General features: G+C 47.2%; 1 pseudogene across 2 annotated transcripts in view; it reads left to right on the top strand.

Moving 5' to 3' along the window:
- LOC146869834 (beta-1,3-galactosyltransferase 9 pseudogene) overlaps positions 1-18,936 on the top strand; it is a 198,830-nt pseudogene that overhangs the window by 165,968 nt on the left and 13,926 nt on the right. Inside the window, exon 2 of one of the 2 annotated variants that reach the window (XR_014967650.1) lies at positions 15,613-15,818. The product of XR_014967650.1 is annotated as a beta-1,3-galactosyltransferase 9 pseudogene, transcript variant X2 (transcript). Of the gene's footprint in view, positions 1-15,612; positions 16,573-18,936 lie in introns of both variants that reach the window. The other variant, XR_014967632.1, reaches the window with a different exon arrangement.

Raw genomic sequence — 18,936 nt, 5'->3', positions numbered from 1 at the left:
GTCTGAGCCTCACAGACCTGGTCAAGCATTTGCGAACCCAGGGTAGGGGGGTCTTCTAAGGTTGGCTTTGATTACTTCTGAAGTTTAAAGAATCATTTTGTTTCAGCTACTTTCCCGTCTGCAAAATGGTGGTGATGGCCCCAGATCTATAAAGCCCACTCGAAGCTTGTTGCACAGTGACGTTTCAGATTGCGCTCTGCCGCGTCCGTCCGAAAAGGATCTGCGTTTTCTTTTTTGTAAAGGAGTTAGAAATCATTTGTTTTATGCTTAGTTACCCACATATGTGAACGAAAATTGTGCTACGTGTAGCTTATTTAACCAGGCGCGTGACATGGGTTGAGTTGATGGCACACACCGAACAGCAAGATATCCAGTTTTCCACTATCTTGATATACGTAGCCAACATAGGGGTAGATTTTCAAACCTTTTGCACTAGATTAGCGACACAAAAGGGACGCTAACCAGCACAAAATGTTTTTTTACTAATTTACATTCCAGCGAAAACTTGTTTTTCATTGGAAAGTACCCTACACGTAACGCATAGCGGGGCAAAGCACTGCTTTGCGTTCCTTAGCACCAAGGGGCGTTACATGGGTGGTACATGCAATCACCCATGTCTTTTGATGCAAAACCCTATCTTCAAACAATTGTAGAAAGGGTGTAGCAACGAAAGTTAATGCCATCTGAAAGGAGGCGCTAAGAGGAGAAATGTTATCATTTCCCCTTTCTTTTGCTACTTTGTTTGTGCTGCACTGTGCAGCACACATACAAAGTGGGAAAAGTGTTGGAACTTGTCTAGGCATGGTATTTTGTGCAGGAAGGCTGCCCTTCCTGTATAAAACCTATACTAGAGTCACGCACGCACCCTAGCGCTATGACGCCTGAGGCTGGATATGAGACACGTTAAAACGTTTTGCACATGTGGAAATTGACAGGAGAGTTTTTCAGGGCACCTAAATAAATGTACTTAGTTTAATCCAACCTAGATTGAATCAAGCCTTTGACTACTGTTATGTGCCAGTTGCTGTCAATTTAAGGTAAAAGTTTCTTCAACTGCTTGAGTTGTCCAAAGCACCTACTGGACATTATAGTCGCTTGTGGTTCGAGTCATGGATTGATGTCGACATAGATGCCCAGATTGGGTATAGCTTAGCTGGGGGCGGAGGAGGTCGCATGAATTCACACCAGCGACCCGTGAGCCAAGAAGAGGAAGTCTTGGTATTAGCAGCACTATATGTTTGTAGGACTTAACTTCAGGGAGGTGAGAGGGCACCTTGTAACTATTGTATGTTATGTTATGTTATGTTATGATATAAAGTTTGTAGAGCGCATCTGTTACCCGTAGGTGTCCTGGCGCTATGGTAGAAGTCCTCCTTCAGTTGAGTGGGTTATCATAACTGCCTATTAATACGCATATAGCCAGGTTTTTAGTGCCCTCCTGAAGCTGAGGTGATCCAAAATAACTCTAAGGTGTCGTGGTAGCGTGTTCCAGGCCTTAGTAGCTCCGACCAAAAAACTCCGACCACCCCAGTTCGTTTTTTTCGCTAGTGCGATTGTGGACAGTTTGGCCTCAGCGGAGCGTAATGCTCTTCTGGGTATATACCAGCGAATGTGCTTGGTCAGGTATGAGGGCCCCTTGCCCTGAAGTGACCTATGCACTATTGTACCCTGTGGTATTGGTGTTTAATAGGTGTGCAGCTTGCACCTGGGCATCATACAAATTCAGGCTACCCGGGAAGGGTCCAAAGGGTTTATAGGAACAAAATAACCACCTCTTCTTTCTATTCTGCTTGACTATGGGAGTGCGAGTAGCCTGGTCGCCAACCTTGGGGATGGGGTGGGGGGGAACAACCTTCAAGGACATTGATTCCTATATTTCGGGTATTTTGGGCATCCTTATAGGGCTTGGTGGACCAGCAGATAAAGGAGCATCTCAGACCGCTGAGGGAGAAGCGTACTTCAGGTCACGCCTTCCCGGTGAGCGGGCCACCAACATCTGCCTGTGGTTTGAGGGATGAGGAGGCGGCGGGAGAAGATGTTTCTCTTTCACAATGTTCTCCTCTTTGGTTGAAGTGACCCAACTTAGATTCCTCCTCATTGGGACAACCGTAAGAAAGCAAAACCCTGATTAATTCGAACGCTGCCTACCTGCTGGTGAACTTTTCTTTGTGTCTTGGGGCTGGTGTTGTTGGCGCCGCTACCGGGGACCTCCTCGTTGTGTCTCCCCGCCGCCATTGCCATCTCTCGCGGCCGGAGACCGGAGACCGGAGACCACAGCCCCCAGAGTGCCTTGCGCCCGGAGGCGCATAAAAGCGCGACGCTTCTCCCGCATCGCGGGACGCGCGCGGGCGGCGCCGGGCTAAGCCCGGGCAAAGGGCGGGCCCTCTTAGGCCCTCAGAGGCCGAGTGAGGCTGGGCCGGGCCCCTTCTCTTTGGCATGTGATCGCGGGACACCATCTACTATCTGCAAACGGACCGTACACATTAGGTAAAACTGTGACAAATATTCCTGTTGTGATTGAAGTGACGATTCCTGGTGGCTGGCTGCATCTCCCACGGCTTGCATCTGCATTCTATCATAGCGGAGAATGAACTCTAAAATTTGTAAAAGGACTGGGGGCTTGGGAACTCTTGATAGTTACCTAAAACATGCTGAATCTGCTATTGTAAAAGAAATTGCGTTAGTGGAACGTAGACTATCACTTGAACCTCCCAGGTTAGTCGCATCTTGTACCCCTCCTACGACCACTGCAGCTGTTGTACTCCCTGATGATGCCAACCCTAGTATGTCTCAAAATGGGTCTGAAATGGCGGAGACCTCTTTAGTTATACCTGCCTTGTTATCCAATCCTAGTCCTGCCCCCTCTCCGGTAGCTGTTAGAACTAGACAATCAAGAGGCATTTCTAATCAGCTATCTAAGGGGGGTAAAACCATGGCAGGTAAAAGAAAGGCAAATAACTCCCTGGGAGCACGGAAACAGGCAAAAATCCCCAGAAAGAGCAATCCTGATCAGGGGTTGCCACAGGCTAACCTTAGTATTCCTCGTTTAGTTGGTGAGTCAACGTGCGGGGGAGTCAACCACTGTATAACTCAGGGCCCCGACACTGGTAACAAGTGTATAGGGTTAGATATAGGGTCAGATATAGCGACCATCATTGATGCTCGCCTTAAGCTATTAACTGTACCGTTAATGGCTATTTTGAAACGAATAGAGGACCGCATCACCAAAATCGAGTCACACCTCCAAACTAAGGTTTTAAATGCCGATTTAAGACCTGAGGTAGCTGATTCCCTAAATGCGTGTACAACTACAGTTGACAATATGCTGGATTCTATGATCACTACACACCATCAACCTACACTTCCTTGCACAACACCAGCTATAGGCTCTTCTACCATTTCCCAACCTCCCATTGTTGAAGACATATCTCAGGGTAGGGTAACACACAAGCTGAACCTAAGGGGGAGGATTTGTTCCCCGGGTCGGCCCCCAGGGAGGGACTCGACACTACACTTACCTCCTGAGGCCTGCCCCTACTCTATTATTTTAGCCAATGTTCCTAAGCTTGTGGACGGGAACAGTGAACACTGGTCCTCATTAAAAAACAAAGCCCTTCATTATTTGTCAAATAAAACCGTATTGGGGCAACATTTACATAGTAATTTTTTGATGATTAGACGAGTCCCTTGGGTGGGTAAGACTAACAAGTGCTTAGACGGTGACTGTATTGTCATAAGTTTCAGATCTCCCAGGTTGGTTGAGGACATTCTGAGGCAGGCAGGTTCTGCCAGAGTCCATTATGATTATGTTAATGTCTTCCCCTTGGGTTTTTTCTATCCCCCCGCTCCTGACCCAAGGACGACCAATAACTTCCAAAAGAGTTGCACCCCCCTTGACTATGTCGTCCCTATCTCTAATAGATACTCTGCCCTATCCACCCTGGATGACAACGAGTGACTAGGGCAGCAAGAACTAAGTATAGTGTCCGAAACTCAGCCAGCAGTCCCAGACATGGTACCTTTGATAGTTAATAGTGCTTGTAATGGTCCCACGGGCCCTCTAACTAAATTGGTCTCCTGGAACATAGCAGGGCTGAGAAATAAGACAGATGACCCGGCCTGGAGAGATCTTATCTGCTCAGGCGAAGTAATCTGCCTCCAAGAGACTTGGGACACGGACAACACCTTGAGTTTAGATGGTTATAAAAGTTTTTTTGTACCTGCCGTACCGTCTCATATGGGGAGGGCCAAGGGAGGTTTGGTTACCCTGATCTCAGCTAGCATTCCTGGCTCGCTGACTCAATTAGATACAGGCTCATGTAACTGTTTGGCAGTTCAGATCTCCCTCAATGGGGGTAGTAATTTTTTAATTGTTAATTTTTACAACTCTTTTTACAGAGACACCACGGTTGAGCATCTTACCGCATTACATTGTTTTTTGGCTAATTTTAGAGAGAAAACTGAGATAATTTGTCCTATTATTATTATGGGCGACTTTAATATTCACAGATGCCCAGAGAAGTGTTATCTGGGGGATCCCTTAGGCCCAACTGAATCACGGGAGGCCCACTTTGAGCACTCCTCTCAGGGTGCTCTCTTGGAAACAATTCTTGCTGACCATGGCTTGTTACTCCTTGCCATGGTGGATGAGAACATCCCAACATTTAAAGGGAATGGGAAATACTCTGTGATCGACTATATCTTTATCAGTTCAGGATTGAGGAACAGGACTAAGGAATATTCGGCAGTCTGGACACATTTCAGTGACCATAATCCTGTGGTCCTTATCTTGTCTGATCTTTTTTTACAACCTGTTATAGTCGCCGACAGAACGGACAAATCTCATATTCGCCCAACTGATCAGGATCGCAGAATCAGATGGGACAAAGTCATCCCCGATGATTTCTTTGCAAATTTGAAAAAGAAGGTTGGCCCTGAGTTGACCACGTGCCTTGACTTGGAAGCAGGGAACATGGAAGTACTAGGGGCGTATTCCGCAATCTGCTCCCAGATCTCAGCTGATCTTCGGTGTCCAGCGAAAACAATGGACAAGGCAGAGTTAGGTTGGTTTGACAAAAACTGTTCTCTGGCCAACAGAAAATTGAGGGCGGCCTTGAGCAGCAAACCTTTGAATCGGTCTAACATAGCTCAACTCAGGAAAGATTATACTAAAACCTTGGCTACTAGGAAAAAGGAGATCCGGGAGGACGCTTGGGAGGAACTTTCTTCCGTTGACGTCCTTCGCAATAGTGCAAAGTTCTGGTCTGTCGTTAATAAACCTTTCTTTCGCGATTCCTGTAACACTCAATTAGATTGCGGTATTGGGGTTCACCAGTGGCACTCTCACTTCAAGTCAGTCTACGAAGTGGGCATGAATGGTGGATTAAATCCCCCTCTTCCCACTACAAAACAATATACTTTATTCGTAACCAAGGGCGAGGTGGCTGAGGCCATCGGCAAGATGACGAGCAATAAGGCTCCGGGTCCCGATGGCGTCCCCTCGGACCTTTTTAAATCAGACATCGAGACGTGGTCCACAGTTTTAATGAATATTTTTAACAGGGTCTGTGTCGCAGGCATTCCGGACACTTGGTCCGAGTCAGTGATCATACCCATTTTTAAAAAGGGTAACAGAGGGGACCCTAGTTGTTATCGCCCCATCTCACTCATTGATTCCGCAGTTAAAGTCCTGGGGCGAGTAGTTTTAGGTAAATTAACAGATTGGTTGGAGGATACCAACACCCTTTCGTGCCTACAATATGGGTTCCGCAAGGGCCGTGGCACCATAGACCAAAGCTTGAATCTTTACCTTTTAATAGGTAAATATACTATAGCTAAGAAAGGGACGTTACATCTGGCCTTTATGGACTTATCCTCGGCCTTTGACCGAGTGAATCGGTCGAAACTGTGGGAACTCCTCCTCAAGCAGGGAGTAGACGAAAATCTTGTCTATTTTTTAGCAGATCTTCATAGAGATCTCTCTGCCATTGTCAGATACGACCGATTGGGTAACTGCACTGGCAAGATTGGAATCTCCAATGGTGTCAGGCAGGGCTGTATTTTAGCTCCCCTCCTTTTTACACTTTATATTAATGACCTTGCCACTGCCTTAACAGAGTCTTGTAAGGATATCCCTAAGGCTGGGAAGTATCAAATTCCTGCATTATTATATGCAGACGATGCTGCATTGTTAGCACGCACAGCAGTAGGGCTTCAAAGTCTCCTAGATACATTTGCTGACTTCATGAAAAGACTTGATTTAAGCGTGAACTTCTCTAAATCGCACGTCATGACTGTAGGTTGTAAACCCAAGAAAATTAAGACCATGCTATGTGAGGGCCACGTTTTATCTAGAATCACAAGCTTCCCATATTTGGGGGTTATTTTTGATGATAAGTCATCTTGGGCCCCTCAATTAGCTGCAAAACGTAATGCCTTTGCTAGATCCATTATAGGTGTTCTGGACTTCGCCCGCAAACTGGGGGTGAAACCCATGCAAGCCATACTGAACATTTATGCAGCCAAATGTACCTCCATAGCTATGTATGGTGCGGACCTGTGGGGTTTTAAAAATGTGAAGGAACTTCAGGTGGTAGAGGACAAGTTCTTAAAAACCATTCTATCGCTCCCCCAGGCAACCTCTGGTTATATTGTACATCAAGAATGTGGGGTTGGTTACTTAACTGATCGGATAGCTTTAGCCCCCCTATTAAAATGGATATCAATCTGGCTAAATCCGGAACTTGAACTAGGCCGCCCAGACATATTCGATAATCCCAATAATTTATCAAAGGGAGATCGCAAATGGGTAAAAGATATACATAAGCTCAGAACCACTCTAGCCAGAGAAGAAAAGGAGTTAACAAAACCTACAGTAAAGGCCCATCAGCTATTAATAACTACATGCAGCATAGAACCTTACTTGACCATAGTGAATAACATGAATCATCGCTTTTTATTGACAAGGTTTAGACTGAACAAATACCATCTTTTGTTCACTGATTCCGCAGGATGGATGAAGGACAGGGACTTAGAGATCTGTTCATGTGACAGATTCTCTCTTAAGGACACTGTTCACCTTATTTTCTTTTGCAAACATTTGTCCCCTCTCCGCAGAAAATTTATCATCCCTCTTATCAAGAATAAGGGATTCAGACAAGTCAAACCTGCTCTTTTGTATCTCCAGCTGCTAAGCACTACCTGGGAGATTTTTAACATTGCAAATTTTTTGACCATTGCGATGAGATTAAGGAAAAAAATCATGTGGTCTTAGTCTTGTTTAAAATTAACTGTGAATTATGAGCAAACTCGACCTTGTCTTATTTTAATGTAGTGTTTTAAAATCATGTGCACATGCTTATTTTAACTGTAATATATATTGTATTTATTGTGATAACTTGCACTTTTATGGTTCTTGATATGAGCCGAATAAAGTAATTTTGACTGACTGACTGACTGAAAGCAAAATTCCAACTTGTGAGCCGTCTCAAGGTGGGTGACAACAAACGTGCAGGAGACTGAGCTGCTGATGAGTGAGTGACACCAACACACAAGCTCCAGACTCCTGCAAAACACACATGCACACTCACTCACACACCCTCTCTCACACACACTCTCACTCTCTCTCACTCACACACCCTCTCTCACACACTCACTCACTCTCTCTCACACACTGTCTTATTCTCTCTCACATACACTCAGTACACCACTGACGGACAGACAGAGTTGGCTCTATTACTTCAGACGCTCAGACATTTGATTGGGATGGCAGGAGATAAGTTGTAATAAACTAAATTAAAAAAATATATATCTAGTTTATTACCACTTATCTCCTACCAGTCCGTTGTACATATAGAGTGTCCATCGACAATGGTATGTGAATCCATTGGAGCATTGATTTTGAAAAAAGTTACATCGAAGAGAATAAACCTCATTGAATTAATAAATTGAACAAACTTTGATTCTGTGATTAAAAATGATTGAATTTTGATTTCTATCTGGAACCTATCAGTGCACACAGGGCACGCTTCCATGTGCGGATAGCTCGTTTTTTAGTTTTTTTGCTTATTCTCTTCAAACAACTTAATTTATCATCCCGCGAACCCACCTCAGTCCAGATTGGTGGCTTCATTGTCCTGGGGTCAGTTTCTCAAAGTGCATGTCAAAGTGATTAACATGCTGAAGGCTGCTATTGAGATGCGTATATGTCTGTTATCCGCAACCATCTACCACTCTTAAAACACAGAACCATTACTTTTTTAGATTTAAATCTATTTATTGGACACATAGCAGAGTAACACGAACACAATATCAGAAATCTATAACATCTCAACAAAATTACCCAAGCTTGTGATGTCCACAAAACCCGTCTCCCCCCAAATGAAGGCCAAGAATGGGGAAAAAGACAAAAAAACAAGCAAAGAGCCCTCATAAAACTGACAATATATATTTATTAGAAACATAGCAGAGTAAACAACTTAAGGGCATATCATCAAGGACCGGCGATAATTATCGCTAAGCGCACTTATCGCCGGGTAATGTGGAATTTTATCACTGAGATAGCGTGCTGTTAGCAACGCTTATCTCAAAAGCGATAAAATTCCAGGCGCTAACTACCAAATGTGAGATTATCGCTAGAAATCCAGCGATAATCTCACAAAGTTTGGCGATAGCTTGATGATAGGGCAAGGCAAACTTAGCCATGATATCCACCTTACGTAGGATATCATGGCTAAGTCAGTCTTGAAGCAGGCGTAAGGGAAGTAGCGATAACAGAGGTTATCGCTACTTTGCTTGTCGCTCTGCAGGTTAGCGTGCCCATTGATAATTGCAGAAATGTCGCTTAACGACATTTCTCCAGTTATGTCAGGGCAGGAACGTCCACTTTACATCTCATTAGAGATGCAAAGCTGGGCGTTCAGAATACAGGCGCTAATGCAAGGTTTCACGCAATAGCGTGACCTTGCTGATTAGGCGATAAAATTATCGCTGCTTTTCGTCCGAAAACATACACATAAGCGGTGATAATTTTTTATCGCCTCGTTGATGATATACCCCCAAGTCTCAACACAAAGACAATATCCGTCTCCTCCCAAATGAAGGCCAAGAATGGGGAAAAAGAAAAAAAAACAAGCAAAGAGCCCTCATAAAACTGACAATATCTCATGAATTTGTTTCCTCCGGTCCACCCCTGAGGAAACTGCCAAAGTCCCATCGCCGCCACACAGGTTCCTGAATTTGTCCGCACCCTCCCTTAGCTCTATTCTTTGCCTTTAGTCCACCAGAACCCGCCGGCTTCTGGTGATGTATGAACCTTCCCTTTGCAGGTCGCTCTACGTTCCGCAGGGAAACAGAATGATGCTTTATATCTAGTACAAGCAATTATTTCTTAAGGCCTGAATTAGATCTCAGCGGACGAGTTGCTCGATCCCAACGGTGACGGATATCCCCTCCGCCGAAATATAAATTACATAGGTTTTAATGGGATTTATATTTCAGCAGACGTTTTAAATTCACTCACTTAACACATCTTTTGACCCGACGAGGAGCAACACGATGATGAAGCATGACACCCATCTGGATGTGTGAGGGCCCTCAATTCCAATAAAATGGATTCCCGCCCTTTAAATCACTCATAGTCAAGCACTTCAACTGACTCAGCCTTTTAACGATTAGGAACAGCATATTACTTGTTTTTTCTCATGATTCTGGGCGCATATGCTGGACTTTGCCAAAATCCCTTTGTCCCTCTTTTTGATTATCCGGTCGGAATGTACCCTTTGGACTTCCAAGAAAGGAGGAGAATCCGCCTCCTGGGACGCAGGTCGGGATCCACTGCTGCAGGTCATTCAGTATTTCAGTATTGGAAGGAGACACTTCTCTTGGGTTAAGTGGCCGTTCAGGCGTCCACCCCTCAGGGTCTCTGGAGACCTGGGGCGAGGGTGGCCACCTAGAAAGAAAGAACTTTGCGTCCGAAAATAATCTTTTCACCCAATAATGCAGGTGTGGTCAGTGCCCGGCGGGTGAACAGGTGTGGGGGGGAGCTTTAGTGATACATTTACTTGTAGGGCGCTGCGAAGGCTGCAGATCGAAAGGGGGCCCAAATGTAGATTAAAAACAAGCATTAAAAATGCAATAGGTCTCGCCTTTCATTAAGTTAAAGCCATTTGCATGGCTAATGGTATTGTATAGCAAAGCAAAAGGCTTTAACTTAATGAAAGGCGAGACCTATTGCATTTTCAATGCTTGTTTGAGATGCTGCAATAAGGGCAAAGTCTAGAGTTTGTTTGTAATCCCTTTCGGCGGGAACTGACCAGCACCTGAAGTTTCGGAACGTCCGTTCCTTGTTATGGTGGCAAAAGTGAAGGAGGCATAGGTGTCCTGGCAATTTTTGTTTTACCTCTAAGCTCACTTTCATGGGTCCAGGTGGGTCCCCCTCTGGACCCATCTTCTAACCAGAGAACTGACTTAGCACAGACTTCAATGGGATCACCAGCCCGGAAAACACTTCTCACCTGCCCAAAAGCATGTTTGCATTGCCATGAATGTTACAAGACCACATATCCCTCCAGAGCCATTTACACTCACTCCCCTGGGAGATTCAAAAGGCTGAGAGGCACGTCCTCCTATTGTTCCTATACACAGCCTCGTGATTGGTTTTCTCCCCGATTGGCCATGCTGCGGAATACTACACATCTGACGCCATTGCGCCTCCCTCCCAACAGTGTTACGTAACACCACGCCGCACTCACTTCATGCATCAGGCCTCCCTCGCGCAGAAGAGAGGGAACAAAAGGCTTTTCTATCCAGATGTACAAATGACTTCTTCCCGGATTCTGCACTTTAGAAACACACAAAGGGATTCATCTAAAAATCTGCTTGCGCTGATATCTTGACATTCTATGACCGATTTGCGTTTTCTTTTAAAAAAGCAACAGTGCACCAAATACAACTACTTTAAAAAATAAAATCGCTGAAATGAGTGCTTTTCAAATGACCAATGAAAATGAAAATAATGTATAAAGCGCGATCATACGCTAGACATCTTGGCGCTGGAAACGGAGGTGTGCATTACTCGATTTCTGCACTAATCATGCATTGCGCTGCCTGGGGCGCAGGAAACTGACTAAAGAAACAAGCACATTGTTTAGAAGTTGAAGACTCGCCAGCTATGCATTAAATATGGATTCTTTAGAGTAAGGTGTCAGGGAGAGTCATCATGAACAGCTCAGAGAGCTTGATGCGATTGGTCATCAAACAGAAGGTGCAGAGGTGACATGACCGCTTCATATACACAGAGAGAAGTTCATACCAAGACTGAAATTACTTCCAGGTCACCAGTAGTATAAAATGAACTTCCTTTTCCACTGTCTCCCTGGAAGGTAGCCCACATTGAACGTGTGCTGTGCATTAACCAACAATGTACTCGTGCAGGTCGTTCTTTAGTAAGGTTACTTTCAGAACCGTGAGATGGGCGGCGTCCAGGGATTGGAGGTCATCCATCATGGATTCCTCACTTGTTGTTGCGCATGAGCACTTCTGGGCTTCGAAAAGGCATAATAAGCACCAGAGTCAGGGCTTTAAGTGGGCCGGGTCTCACCTGGTCTGAGAACCGGCAGTTTTTAGGTCTCGCCTGACCCAGCGCATGCGCTGCTCTGGCGAGACTTTTTGAGAGGGCTCCAAAAAGTGCTACTAGGCCAGCCTAGAGCTACAGTGCATGTGCGTGGGCGCCGCACTTGACGGCGATTACTTTCACTTTCACGGCCCCTTTGATGTTTGATCGCGAAATGGACTGACTGTCCCAGGGCACAAAACAGAGCCCGACAGAGACCTGTTTCAAGGCCCCCTTTAAACAAGCATTGGCATAGCCAATAGGTCTCGCTTTTGGGACCTTATAAGTATTTAGTTATGCAACTGTTGCATGGCTAAACACTTATAAGGTCCCAAAGGCGAGACCTATTGGCTATGCCAATGCTTGTTTAAAGGGGGCCTTGAAACAGGTCTCTGTCGGGCTCTGTTTTGTGCCCTGGGACAGTCAGTCCATTTTTCACCGACTGCAGTGACAGCAGGCAGATGATGTGCGCGTGCTCACACTGCTCGCTTCTCACTAGTGGATAAGTTACGACATGACGTCATGCCAAGGGAGCGTTGTAGGGGAAGGGAAATCCTCTCTCTGGATTTCCCTTCTCTTTTTGAAACTCAGGAGCAGCAACATTGCCGTGTTGTCACCAGGGCTTTAAGTGGAAGCTTTTTCAATATTATATGCAAGCCATAGTTGCTGCTTATTTATCTTATGAAACTAAAAACCATTGACCAAGCCAATAGTCCTGATTTGTTGCAGGTATGATGTTACTTGTATCATATATCAAGATGCAATGACAAACAGCAAAATACAAGTCGGGCGGCACACTATACTAAGCACAGATTTTTAGTTTATGTGTTTTAAGCCCCGCCCTTACATTGGTCACTCCCCTTTAAGAGACCCTCCATTTTTTTCATCCCACTTAAAGCCCTGGTTAGAATACAGTATGATCTCTTTGTTGTATGCCGCCCAACCCCAAATTCTCTTTGTGTGACCAATTACTATTTTTTCAGCCAGGTTCTTTAGGGGTCGGATGGGGGGGTTGTTTGGGGGAGGGTATTAACACCTTATTACCCTCTGATTAGCTCACAGCACTAACCACCATCCCCTTTTGCTGCTGTGCTGAATAGAGTCCTGCTTGAGGGGTGAAAAGTGCAGCATTTCCTGCATATAGGTAACGTAGTTAATTGCCCCAACTAGATTAGATATTCGTATATTAGCCTCTAACCCAAACGGTGTTTAAAATTTTACAGCAAAGCTCCGGCCTCACTCCACGCACAGCTATGGACACCAGCCCATGAGGGCTGTGGGAGCGCGCCCAACCATGTGCTTGCTCCTAGCTCTGTAGATGATCTCGGCCTGTCTCACCAGACGTGAAGGGCGCGCACACGGGCAGTGTAGAGTACGGCGATGCAATATCTGCACCAGCCCTTCCGAGATCCCAGCTTCAGGCCTTCTACCATGGAAAGTGCCGCACCCATGCAGCGTAAACAGAGAGCGTATGTTTCAAGCTCAGCCCCCCCATAGTTCCCAGCTCCAGGCCGGTCGGGCGCGACGCACGGACAGCGGCTGTTAACAGAGAGTAGCACCTCTAGTCTCGGGAGACGGCTATGGGAAGCGCACAGCCACTTGCTTGCTCCCAGCTCAGTAGATGGACCCGGCCTGTCTGACCGGACGTGAAGGGTGCGACGCACGAGCAGTGTAAACAGAGCAGCACCTCCAGTGTCGGGCCTGGCCCTGCATCGTTCCCTCACCTTAAAATCACCTCAAAAAGAAGGAATCAAATGCTAGCGAGGGGATGGTGAAATAAATTGCAAATAAACAACTCTTCTACGCCAACATAGCGGTGTCGAAATCAAAGGGAACGCAGAACCAGTCTGTAAGCGCTCGTCAGGCAGCCGCGGTTGTGATGTGGACTTTTCTCTTTTTCTGCCGTCCCACTTGGACGGCCTCGCCTGCTTTCCTTCTTTACTAAAAGGTTTCTTATCTTTATGGGGCCATGTGTTTGGCCCCATAAAGATAAGAAACCTTTTACGACGCAAGGAAGGCAGACGAGCCCATCCAAATGGGACGGCTCAAAAAGCCGAACGAAAACGTCACTACCAACTCTTTTCCAAAGGCTGGCTACCGTTTAGCATAAACGGTGACGCCAGCCAATGGAAAAGAGGGGCGGGGCTTAAAGCCCTTTACAGAAAATACCTACAAACGTTAAATCTCGCCAGCGAGACTGCGCTTGTGCGCAGCCCACGCTAGCCGAGACCTAACAATGTGTGTGTGCGCTCGCTCGCTCATTGGTTCTGGGAAGGGGGGGTGATATGCCATACACACCCCATTTAGGCTATGAGTTACGCCAGGTACACCCCAAGACGATCAAGGAGAGTCAACCCCCTCTGGCCAGGGAGAGTCAGGCACCCCTCCAGCCAGACCACACGACCCTCCATCAGGCAGGACACAGATGGCATCATACACCCTCTCCGACAGGCAGCCCACAGCGGCACGCTGCAGCCACCTGGGGGGGGGGGCCCTCAGGGGCCACCAGGCAAGTCAGCTACAAATGAGAATCGTTTGCACACAGGCACCTGGGAGCAAAGGCCGGCTAAACAAGCACCACTGCCACCCCTGAGGGCAAGTAGAGCGGGCTGGGGTAGGCACCCTTGTGCTGGACGCCAAAGATGCAGGTTGGGGTGAATATTGGGTTCAGCAGTAGGGGGTTGTACCCAAAGTGTACACGACTGCCGCTCACAGCAGGCTGTGTGACAACTGAAAAATGGTGGCTTGTGATTGGTCCTACAGCGCTACAAGCTGTTTCACCCACAGCCTGTGTGGCAAAGCGGCCACCTGGCCCCCCGAAGTGGCACATGCATAGTGCGTGTAGTGCAGTGTGCAGAGATACACGTCAATACCCGGAGGAGAGTGAGGGACAGACACATGCGATTAGATATTTCATTTATATAGCTCAGAAGAGCCCCATGGGCATTAGGGCGCTCTACAAAGGAACACAGGTAAGTGACACACAATAATAAACAGGATCTTTTCATTCACATGACACATGGGCAGCAGCAGTTCTTTGCAGGCTTCCATTGCAATCGTTGACGCGACCCGAAACCAAAAGACACCTATGCACCCGGCTTCCCTGGGTGAGGTAACTCGAGTACTCCAGTGCTCCAGTGGGTGCTAGCCCTAGAACTTCTTAAGTCCAAAAGGGTTTGGCCCTGACTCGATTCTAAGTGTCCCTAGTCTTAAAATTTCCAACCGCGACATTGCCTATAGAAGCTAACGGGAACCCGCAGTTGTGTTTACACACTGCACACAGTCCCCGTAGGTACCCTGTGTCACTACCTTGGGTGGTTCCTTGGGGTCCCAGTGATTCTACAGGCTCTAGGCCTTGTGTTAAGTTCAGTCGTGGTTCTTATACCACTTTTTTGGTATATGGTTTGGTACGCCCCTAGAGCCCAAACGTGTATTTGTGCTATTACTGTTGATTGATAACTTGTAAATTAAGTACTTCGAACTCCAGCCTCATTTAGGTGCACATGCATCAACATCAAGAAAAGCGATTCCTTATTAGCGATAAATAAGGAATCGTTATTTAGGAATCGCATATCAGAATGCATCAACAGATTCGGTAAATAAAGCGATTCCTTAAAAATCGCTAATATTTACTGAATCCACATTAGCGAGTAGAGCAAACACCGATTAGCAATTACTGATTTCGGCCACAACTGCCCAAGGTAAGATGCATGGCTGTGCCCATACTCTGCATTGCGTAAAGCCATTCCCATCCCTCCAGCTCGATCACAGTGTGCAGGCAGAAGTGCACCACACATCTTCACTCAGAACAGTAGTGCATCATGGGAGTTGTAGTCATGTCAGACCGGTGTGCATGTACAGTAAGAAAAGCACACATTTTTCCCATCAGCAGTAGAAGCGAGACATAGACTCAAATACAGTGATTTATAGAAGGACATGTATGAAATATTACAAACTGTAGTAGCAACAATCCCACTAACCATGCACTGTTTCACACACAGATGCTTCTCCTGGCGATTCAGATGACAGCGGCCGGCTAATCATCTCAGAGACACCAGCAGATTCTGAGGGCGACACTCCGGCGGAGGGTCAATCACCACCTCCACCAGCAACCATACCACCACCACCACCACCACCACCAACACCTGCTGCTGCGCCTACTGCAACAAAACAGCGGAGATGCAGGGCACAAGTCCCCCCCATGCAGGTGATGGATGCCTGTCCGAGTCCTGCAACACCATCGCCCCGAAGTACAACACTCCTCCCACCGCCTGCAGCACCACCAGCACGTGTCTGAGTCCCACAGCGGCGCAGGTCCTTGCACTGTACATCAGATGTAGGCGACCATGCAAGCTCCCCATATGGTGGCATCGAGGCACAGATGCTGCGTGTCCAGCACCTGCAGGGGAGACACATGGGTACCATCAGCGTTCACATGGCGCGCCTAGCAAAGGAAATGTGTACCCTGACTGCGGCAGTGCGGGACATGACCACTGTGGTGGCAGAGGGTAACGGGAAACTGAGCGAGGACATCCAGGAACTCACCCGTGCCATGAGAGCGGGGCATCACAGCGAGAGACGGAGGCACAGGCAGAACTTGCTCCGTTCCGCTGCTTCAACCAAGGCCATCACTAAGCTGTGCAACAGCACTGCTGTTTTGTCACGCCGCTCGGTGTAACTGCAGGTGGACCTGGGCCATTATTGTGGTGACGTTGCCAAGGCCCTAGGCCAGGTGACCACTTCAGTGGAACACTTGCAGAGCAGAACTTTCAGTGGCAGCGCCTTGGGAGGGGAGGACAGCAGTGAGGCTGCCTCAAGTGTCAGCAGTGTATCCGTGGCGGAGGCTAGCACCAGGAGGCGCAGTTCGCGCTGCTCCACAGCCACAGGGGCAGGCCGTGGTGAGGTGGAGGAGACAAGTGAAAGGAGGCTGGGCATTCGTGGCAAGCGCCACTAGACATACTGTAAGCCATCCATGACCATGACTTCCGGTTACGGAAAATGTACTCATTGGCTGAGGGTGGACAGATGGGGACATGCGTGCAGTCGATGCATCCTATGACATGGGGGAATTGGGCCACCTGGTAGAATGCCTGTTTGGTGCGGTTCAACTGCAGTGGGGTTGTGGGGAAGCTGATGTGGGTGGGTATCATTGTCAGCATGGCATCAATGAATTTGTGGAAGAAGCGTGAGAGTGCGCTTTGCGATACGCCTCCCGCTACGGCGATGACCCCCTGGAAACTTCCAGAGGCCAGTAGGTGCAGGCTGCATAGGACCTGGACGTGCGCAGGAATTGCATTGGTCCGATGTGTCTGGTACTGCAGTAGTGGTTCGAGGTCTGCAATTAGGCGCATGATCATGGCACGATTCAGACAATACTTGTCGTACACCTCATCCTCATTCTGTCCTAGCAATGTGATGCGCACTCTGAAGATTCTCTCCTGGACCCTTCTCCTGCGCTGTCCTGCTGCATTGATTCGCATCCTCCTTGCAAGCACGTAGAGGGCTGCCATTTTGTGCAAGCCAACAGGGTCTCCTGGGCCAATTTGAATGGCTTACTGATTGGTACCATCTGTGGCACATGTCTCTTTTTTTTGGTGAATTTTTTTTGGGAAATGTAACTTTACCTCCAGGTTCTGATTCCCCTTAATCTGCTCATGCAAAATAGCGATTTTTGGGATTTTCGGTATTTGCGATTTTTGATGCACTGAGTAGCGATTCGTAATTAGCGATTGGCACTTGCCGGGAGCTATTAGTAAATGTAAATGTAAATGTATGTGTCTTGTAAAGCGCACTGCTGCCCTGAGGCGTCCTGGCGCTGTAGACAGCTGGGGAACCCGTCCTGGCTATCCCTGTGAGATGGTCCCTCCTGGGTATCTCCAAGGTGAAACCAGGCATCCCCGGCGAATGTGGGGGGCCGTTGTGGAGATGAGGCAAGCTAATGCCCAGAGTCGCCGAGTGTGATCCCTGGTTAGAGTAGGCACCGAAGCGAGAATTATCGAGTCCGCTGGTCCACGACAGTGCCGCGTCGGGGATTGAACTCTGGTCCCGGGCCGTCCTCTGCTTCTGGGTCTGCTTCCTCTAACCAGTGAGCCACACCTCTCCACTTAGTGATTTCGGTGATTGCGATTTCGGTTTTAGCGATTCTTTATTTTTCCGGGTTGGTTTTTAGCGATTCTTTATTTTTGCGGTTAATTATTTAGCGATTCTTTATTTTATCCCGATTTGTGTTGATGCATTGGGATTCGGTTTTTGCCACTCGCAAACGGCTGATTTTAGCGATTCGGTATTTTACCGACTGGATTTTTGCTTGATGCATGTGCCAGAAAGAGACTAGAGGGGTGTGTTTTATCTTAAATACATATATTTTAAATATATACCTGGTGTGGTTTTCCTTTCATTTGGTCATTCAAGAGATGATAGACTGGTAAAACAAGCTGCTTTACATTCCTTCAAGACTTAGCCTGAAGGCTGCTCTCCATAGCTACCACAAGGATAGCTTTCAATAAAGGTTGTCTTTAACCTATTCACCATAAGGGGTTGTTTGCACTGATACAAGGTGCCCACTATAATTAGTGGACAGCATATATCAGGCCAACTTCTCACAGAAATCACAAAGTGTAGCGATCAGCCTGGACCACTCTGCGGGCGGTGACCACGATGGGACAACGAGGAGCGGGGCTGTCCAACAGGGCCCATCCAACTGGGCCCATCAGTGGAAAAGTGACCACTAGGGCTTGAACACTGGAAGAGCAGAAACTCTCATAAGTCTCAACCAAACTGTTTTGGAAGACGAAGATTTTCAGGGAGTGGTACATAGAGGTGGTTGAAGTGAATTCCAAATTCTCATGGAGCTGCCATAGAAGGATTACTTCATGCATTGCTTTCTTTGAAAGCCCTGGTAGACCACTATTTTCAATTTCCCAGTCAGATCAAGTGGTGTATCGAGTCAGAGAAGACGCGGGGTGTCTTAAATCGCACCGTTGCTCCCAAGGGAAGCCAATGTAGTGCTATATAAACTGGGGTAATGTGGTCAAATATCTTGTATGCAGAATCCAAGCAAGCCTCCGCATGTAGCACACAAAAAAAACACGACAAAAGAGGGGGCGTTTCGGAAGGCCGTGAGAGGCGGATTTCCATGTTCCAGTCTGGTATGACTAAAGGCCTGAACTAAGGACTTTAATTCATGTTCAGGATGACATACCTTCCTGTTACTCCAAGCAACCCTAGTTGGTAATGTGTGGTCTTGGCCATGGTTAGAACGCGTCTCAGCGATTCGCAACAACCTGCTCACAATCCAGGGGAGAACAGGAAGCAATCCATGATTG

The sequence above is a fragment of the Triturus cristatus genome, chromosome 1_1 (assembly GCF_964204655.1).
Source record: "Triturus cristatus chromosome 1_1, aTriCri1.1, whole genome shotgun sequence".
In the NCBI taxonomy this organism is placed as follows: Eukaryota; Metazoa; Chordata; class Amphibia; order Caudata; family Salamandridae; genus Triturus; species Triturus cristatus.
This window is presented reverse-complemented; position numbering and strand designations above follow the sequence as displayed.